The following is an 8,269-nucleotide window of genomic DNA, read 5'->3' on the forward strand; positions in this document are numbered from 1 at the left end:
GATTAATGAAGATGAAACAAAGCACACAAAGTTTATGATATGAAGTGAAGGTAGTAAATAATTTTGTATCTGTAAATGACTGTATTTTAAAAAAAAGGCCGGTCTCAGTGGCTCATGCCTGTAATCCTAGCACTCTGGGAAGCCGAGACAGGCGGATCGTTTGAGCTCAGGACTTGAAAACCAGCCTGAGCAAGAATGAGACCCCGTCTCTATGAAAAAATAGAAAGAAATTAGCTGGACAACTAAAAATATAAAGAAAAAAATAGCTGGGTATGGTGGTGCATGCCTGTAGTCCCAGCTACTTGGGAGACTGAGGCAGAAGGATTGTTGAGCCTAGGAGTTTGAGGTTGCTGTGAGCTAGGCTGACGCCACAGCACTCTATCCAGGGTGACAGAGTGGTATGCTGGGATGGGGAGGCAAGGGCAATATATATAACCTGAACTTCGTACCCCCATGATGAGCCGAAAAAAAAAAAATAAAAATAAAAAAAAATAAAAAAATAAAATAAACAAGTAAAATAAAAAATAAAAAGGAGACAGTTCTGAAATCAATAACCTAACTTTATGTCTTGTGAAACTAGCAAAATAAGAGCAAACTGAAATAGAAGAATGAATGAAATAATAAATATTAGAATTGATATAAGTAAAATAGAGAAGAGAAAACAATAGAGAGAATCAAGGAAACCAAAGAGTTGGTTCATTGATAAGAGCACCAAAATTGACAAATCTCTAGCTAGACTACCAAAAAAAGAGAATAGACACAAATCACTAAAATTAGAAATAAAAGTAGAGACATTAGTACCAACTTTACAAAACTTTAAAAAAATATGAAAGAAAACTATGAACAATTGTACACCAATAAATTAGAGAAACTAGATGAATAGACAACTTCCTGGCAACAAACTGCCTAAAGTGAATTTGTAAGAGATTTAAAAAAAATCTGAACATAAGTATAACAAGTAAAGAGATTCAATCAGTAATCAAAAACTTCCAAAGAAAAGTCCAGAACCAGATGACTTCACTGGGTAATTCTACCAAATTTTTTTTTTTTTTTTGAGACAAAGTCTCACTCTGTTGCCCAGGCTAGAGTGAGTGCCGTGGCATCAGCCTAGCTCACAGCAACCTCAAACTCCTGAGCTCAAGCGATCCTCCTGTCTCAGCCTCCCGAGTAGCTGGGACTACAGGCATGCACCACCATGCCCGGCTAATTTTTTCTATATATATTTTTAGCTGTCCATATAATTTCTTTCTATTTTTAATAGAGATGGGGTCTCGCTCTTGCTCAGGCTGGTCTCGAACTCCTGAGCTCAAATGATCCGCCCACCTCGGCCTCCCAGAGTGCTAGGATTACAGGCGTGAGCCACCGCGCCCAGCCTCTACCGAATGTTTTTAAAAGAATTAACACCAATCCTCAAAGTCTTGTAAAAATAGGAGAGAAGGGAGTACTTCTTAACTCATTCTGTGAGGCCAGCATTACCCTGATATCAAAGCTACATGACAACAACACATGCATCAAAAGATATTTAGAGACCAATACTCATTATGAATATCAATGCAAAAATCCTCAATAAAATACTAACAAACCAAATCCAACAGGATTTTAAAAGGTTTATACACGATGACCAAGTGACACTTATCCCAGGAATGCATGTATAACTCAACAGCAACAAAAAAATGTATCAGTGTAATACACCACATTAATGAGACCAAGAGAGGAAAAAAGACATGATCCTCTCATTAGACACAGACTAGGGACTTGGCAAATGCCAACACTCTTTCATAATAAAAGCGCTCAAAAACTAGTGATACAAGGGAACTTCCTTGACATGATAAAGGGCATCCATGAAAAGTCCATAGTTAACATCATATTAATGGTGAAAGACTGAAAACTTTCCTCCTAACATCAGGAACAAAACAAGGATGACTGCTTTCAACACTGTACTGGGAGTTTGAGCCAGAGGAAGTTTGGAAAAAATGAAATGCAAAGCATTCACATTGGAAAGAAAAAAGTAAAACTATCTCTGTTCACAGATAACATGATTTTATGTATAGAGAATCCCCCAAAAATTCATGTGAAAGTTACTATAGCTAATAAACAAATTGAGCAGTTTGCAGGGTAAAAGATCAACATGCCAAACTTAATTGTGTTTCTATGGACCTGCCATGAGCAACCTAGAAAGGAAATTAAGAAAACAATTCCATTTCAAATAGCATCTCAAAGAATGAAACACCAGGGAATAAATCTAAGCAAGGAGGTGAAAGGCTTGCATACTGAAAATTAGAAAATATTGCTAAAAGAATTAAAGACTGACCTGAATAAATAGAAAGACTTCTTGTGTTCATGAGTAGGGAGATTTGATATGGTTAAGTGGTCAATACTACCCAAAACAATCTACAAATTTAATGTAATCACTGTCAAAATTCCAACAGCCTTTTTTTTTCTGAAGAAATGGAAAAGCTGATCCTCAGATTCATATGGAATTGCAAGGGGCCCCAAGTCGCAAAAAAAAAAAAAAAAAAAAAAACCCTCAAAAAAGAACAAAGTCGAAAGACTCACACTTCCCAATTTCAAACTTACTACACAGCTACTGTAACAACCGTGTGTGGTGCTAGCATGAGGACAGACATAGAAAGCAAAAGAATAGAATTGAGAGTCCATAAATAAACCCATACATCTATGGCTAAATAATTTTTGACAAAGGTGCCCATCCAGCAATGGATATTCATATTCATATAAAGCACTGGAAAGAGCATCTGAAACATAGTAAGTGTTGGCTATAGTTGTGTTTCACAAGTATACATGTGGATGCAGAGGAACACCAGGGAGGACTGTGGTGCGTTCCGTGGTTTGGCTCCTCACCATCCAACCCCACCTTCGTCTAGTGAGCCTTTTTCAACAGCAGATATTGGAGAAATAAAAACTACATTTTCCTTGCTCCTTTTGAAGTAGCGTTCTAGATGTCCTTTAGATCTGGCCAGTTAGTTGCACTAGCACTTAATTTGGAAGGCAAAGTGAGGAGGAATCTGCTACCTCTGCCCTCTCTGCAAGTCACAGAGACTAATGTTTCTGGGTCAGCATTAGATGAGATTCCTGTGTGTGGTGCAAGGCAGATGCAAGGCAAGCAGTGGTGTGCTAGGGCCAGCTTGTACCTGCTGGCGAGAGCCCATTGGGAGTATCTCTTCACAACTCAACCTCAGAGATATTATGTCGGTCGCTTGAAACCAGCTCTGATGGGCATATGTACACCATGGAAATCAGCAAATGCCACGAATCAGGGCTCCTCCCTGCCTCCCGAGAGCCCATTGTTACCAGTACACCACTGGTTTCAAGGCATCCTTTCTTACGGCCTATTCTGATCTAGCGCCTGCACAGTAACTCTGGAACCAATGCTTAAGGGACGGAACTTCCTGGTACTTGAATCATAGCAAGGGTGGTATGTTCTGAGAACCAAAGGTGGAGCCAGTAGCCTCCTGATTCTCTATCTTCCTCTTATGGCATGGGTGCCAGCTCCCCGAGCAGGTCAGTTCTGTGGTGTCGTGGGAGTCATTCCCAGAGCCTCAGCCTACATTCCATTCTTCCAGCTCTTTAAATGCTTTTATAAGCAACTGGTTCTCTGTGTTAAATTTCCTGTGCAAAACTAGCCAGAGAGGTTTATGTTATCTGGGAACAAACCTCAACTGATACATGAAGATGCCTTCATGTTGTTTCTAAGATGCTTGCATCCACCCTTGGAGTGTAAGGGCACAGCAGGAAGCAGCACATTCTAACATCTTTAACTGAAGAGCAGTTACTAGAACTATCTAGAGAGGTGTGAGTAGGAAAAGGAGATCAGTAAGAATGGATGTGCTGGAGCTGGGTCATATGGGCTCCTGAGAGAACTGTTACACTGTCAGAAATTTGGGAGCTTGTTAATTGCTGCCATTACTAAAATTTAATTGCATAAGCTTTCAATTCCATAAATTATATTGAAAACAAAGGTGACGAATATGAAACGGATTATTTTCTCACTGTTTTACTGCATTTTATTGGTATCTATGCTTTGGGGGTTATTTACATCTGTATCCGTGTGGCGCAAATACTATATCGTGGTGTGTGAGTTGGCATAGAGACCTATGGAGAAACACTGCCCACACAGCGAAGACTTGAAGGTGACCTTTACCATTAATACTTCCCTTCGGACCATGCACTCACAACGGCCCCCCACCGCCTACATTATCCAGTCCAAGCTCCCGAGGCTGGCCCTCCAGCCTGGGAGCCAGCCCCTGGCACCTTCTCCCATCATCGCATCTCATGCTCAGCCACCCTTCACTCAGCCCTAGAGAGCCAAGTGCGTCGGGCAGGTCCCGCGTCTAGCCCAGCTGAGCCTGATCAGTTTTTGCCTTGTCGAGAGGCCCAACCTCCCCCCCAGCCTTCACCTGCCCGAGTTCTCTGTGTGGTCTGCACGTCCTCCAGGCTTCCACAGGGAAGGGATGGGGCACACGGGACCCTAGGCCTGCCGTCGAGGAAAGGGGGCTTCAGGGAAGGCTGGCTATACGTAATGTTGACTAGGCTGGCAGCCGCACACCCTTGGGGCCAGTTTGGCGGGAACTAACCACGTTCCAGAAGGCCTCACTAGGGGCTCGTCTGCGCAGGTGCCCTAGGGAGCCTGTGGCGCCTCACGTGCCGAGCGGCCTGCGGGGCCTCTTGAGAGCGCCTCAGTCTCCTGCAGGGCGCGCAGGCGCAGGGCGGCCTTGGCGGGAACCGACCGCGTGCTGGCGGCCCGTGTGCGCCTGTGCAGTGGGCATCCCGCGGTGCATTGTGGGGAAGCCCGCGCGCCTCAGCGGCTGTTGGTCGGGCAGGGCGGTTGGCTTCCCCGTGGGTTCTGAGGGAGAAGCGGAGCAGCCATGCAGGCCCCAGACTCAGGCGCAGCTGGAGGTGCAGGAGACCAGAGTGGCCGCAGAAGCCCTGATGGTCAGGGCGGCCCCAGTGGCCAGGGTGGCGCGGGCGCAGCTGGTGGTGCTCCTGTGGTGGGTGCCCCTGTTCCAGGGCAAGGTGGAGAGCCTGTGCCCGCAGACGCAAGGCCAGGAATCCAACTAACGCAACTGTATCCTTTAAGGCGATCCAGCTTTGGCTATGAGGCCAGGGGAGAGCAGAGAGGTAAAAGGGGTGGGGCAGAGCAGGGTACAGATGGGGGAGCAGGGCAGGGACCAGTAACACCTGGAAGGGAAAGACCACAGGGGAGCAGGAGGAAGGCCAGGATGGCCTGAGGGGACAGGAGAGGGGGTGCGGAAGGCCTGAGAATGCAGGAGCTGGAGAAACAGGCCTGAGAGGGCCGAGGGAGAAGGCCAGGCTGAGGAGACGGAGTGCGGTGGACGTGGATGACCTGAGGGTTAGACTGAGGAGACGGACAGGGACAGGGGCCAGGACCTGAGATGACTGGGTGCATGCGGGGCTAGCCTGACAGCTGCCTGGGCGGAAGTGGGCCTAGAGGGTTAAGGAGGCTTGAGGGACAAGTAAAGCCAGTAGTGGATGATGCCTTAACCATTTCTCCTCCAGCGTTCTCACAGTCCCTTTCCCGTCTCCCGTGGAAGCGGAGATTGCTTGCAGATCCTTGGCTCCTCGTGAGGAACCCCAGCAGCAGGCCATTCATAAGGAGTTCCGGGTGGACGGCAGCCTCCTGATTGTGTCAGTTCTAGAAGGAGCTGGGGTGGAGGTGTGGCGATAGGTGCTCAGATGGAGGGGCATGGTAATGGAGACAGGGAGACACCTAAGTATTAGGTCAGAAGAAGAGGGGCGGTGTACCGGGCGTAGGCAGGGGTTCTTACTGCTAACTTGCTTTTCACTTTCCCTCACTTTTAGCAGATGGACCTCTGAAGATGGTCATCTCCTCCGAACTTCCTTTCTGTCCTTTCTTGACCAAGTTACCCTGATGTTGCGGAACATGAGGCGCTTTGTGCCCCTGTTGTACCTTAACTACCCGCCAGGAAACGGGGAATGAAGTGCAACCTTGTGTCCCGAGCCAGACAAGGCATCCTTTCCTAGGGCACTGATTCCTGGATTCATTGCCACTTTATTGTTGGAGCCTAACTTTTTGCCTATACTGTTCTTTCGGTGCTCGGGGCCCACTTGTTTTGTTTCCCTGTTGCTGGTGGAGGGAGATGAGTAAATATTTGTTATTGCAGAAAATAAAACTGAGCTATGATTCTGCGTCAGACCTTCTTTTCAGCGACACAACCTTCTAATTTTCATCCTTCGTCCTAGGGTTAGAGGGGAGGTTCTGGGATTCAGATATTCAAATAGTACAATGTAATTGAAGACTATTTAGGCAATGGAAGAAAATGAAAAGCATTGGGTCTTGCCATTTTGAAATTTATTATAGCTTTAAATTTGTATTTACACAGTAAATGCATACAAATCATATGAATGTATAGCTTACTTTTTGTAATTTTAACATTACCTTTTTCCTGATTTTTTTTTTTCGGTTGACATATAAGCTTTTCCTTTCAAAAATCCTTCAGAAACTTAGGACTCTTGATCTGCACTTCACAATGGCTCTCCAGAAGATGTGCCCTCCCACCAGAATTCTGGTTTGCCAATATTCTTATCACCATTGTATTGACTTCCTGCCAAAATAAAATACTTCTTTTGTGTGAGAAGAGAAAACATCACGAAACACTAGAATAGGAAATCTGTGGCTCACTTGCCTTATTCCAGATCAGTGAAGAAAAGTGCTGGCACAATTGGTTAAGTATTTGAGCAAGATGGGTTAGCTCCCTCTAAAATATCCCGCAGTCTTGTTCAATTCACCAGTGAGTTCTAGTGCAGTCACTTCTGTAGCTCGCATTGGATTCTCTACATGGGCAGTCAGGTTGCCCGCAGATAAAGAACGTTCTACCTCTTCCGGTCTACGTGCCTTTCACTGCTTGATTTCTCTCCTCATGATGCGTTGGATTTGTGGATTCTTTGCATGTCTGGTACTTTTTAAAGGATCGCACACATTGTGTATTTTGCCTTGAGCAAGTACTGTATATTTTTGTATTCCTAAACGTATTATTGAGCTTTGTTCTTGAATGCCGTCAAGTCACCTGAAAACAGTTTAATCCTTTACATTCTTTGCTTTTGAACATCTTCTAGGTGGGATAGGAGCAGTTTTTAGCATAGGATTAATTTTTCCCACACTATTGAAGTAAGCTACTTCTGCGTGACTTGCCCAATGCCACCGGAATTAGAGATTTTTTTTGTTGTTGTTGTTGTGAGGTGAAACCACAGCAGATTTTAGTGTAGGACTAATTTATTTCCCAACTACTGGGGCAAGATCCTTCTGAGTGTTGCTGCATTAGGAGATTTTTTATTCTGGCAGGAGGGACAAAGTGCTCTTCCTGGTCCTCCTTGGACACTGAGCATAGTTGCTTTAACCCTGTCTGGTGGCCCTTTCCCAGGCCTAGGGTAGTTCCCCCACGTGCGCGTGCTGATCCATGTTCTGCTGAATACTCCAAGGGGACCCTCTGTAGGCGCCCAGGGTTCTCTCTGTCTATAGCTCTTGATCTATAGTACGCCGGACTGTGGTCTGCTTGTCCCTCAGTCTCCCAGCAAAGACTGGAATCAGCCTGCCGCCCAGGCCTCACAGATGAACTGCTGAAGCTGCTGGGCTGCTTTGAAACCCCAGTCAGGCCTCTGTTCAAAACCCTCAAATGGGCTCCCCTCCCATTCAGAGTCAAAGCCAAGCCCTTACGGTGGCCTAGAAAATCCAGTGTGGCCCATTTCCTCTCTGGTCTCATCCACTCCCACTCTCCCCCTTGTTCAATCCACCCCAGACCCACTGGCCTCCTCACCCTTTCGGAAACACACCAGGCCCACTCCCGCCTCAGGGCCTGCGCATTGTCCTTTCCTGTCTGGAGCTATTGCCCTCCGGTTTCACCTGGCCCCTCCCTGACCCTCTGCGGGTGCTCCTCAAATGTCACCTCAGCGGCTACAACGCATACTCTATGGGTTATGGGCACACTTACAACTTTCACTCAAATGGTACAAAAGCAATTTATGAAACGAGAACTTGCATACTCCCGTGTTATTCTGAAATGACATTTTAGAAAACGTCACCCCCTCAGAAAGGCTTTTCTGGCCACTGTGTTTAAAATCACATCCCGCCTGCCCTGCATTATCTCCAGCTCCTGGAACAGTGCCAGCCTGGCACAGAGTAGCCCCAGACCAAATTGCTACTGATCAGACCGTGGTCCCTCTATCACCCAAGTCTTTTTAAATGCCATTCTCTTGGCCCAGAACACTCCTCGCC

This window comes from Eulemur rufifrons, chromosome 30 (genome assembly GCF_041146395.1).
Source record: "Eulemur rufifrons isolate Redbay chromosome 30, OSU_ERuf_1, whole genome shotgun sequence".
In the NCBI taxonomy this organism is placed as follows: domain Eukaryota; kingdom Metazoa; phylum Chordata; class Mammalia; order Primates; family Lemuridae; genus Eulemur; species Eulemur rufifrons.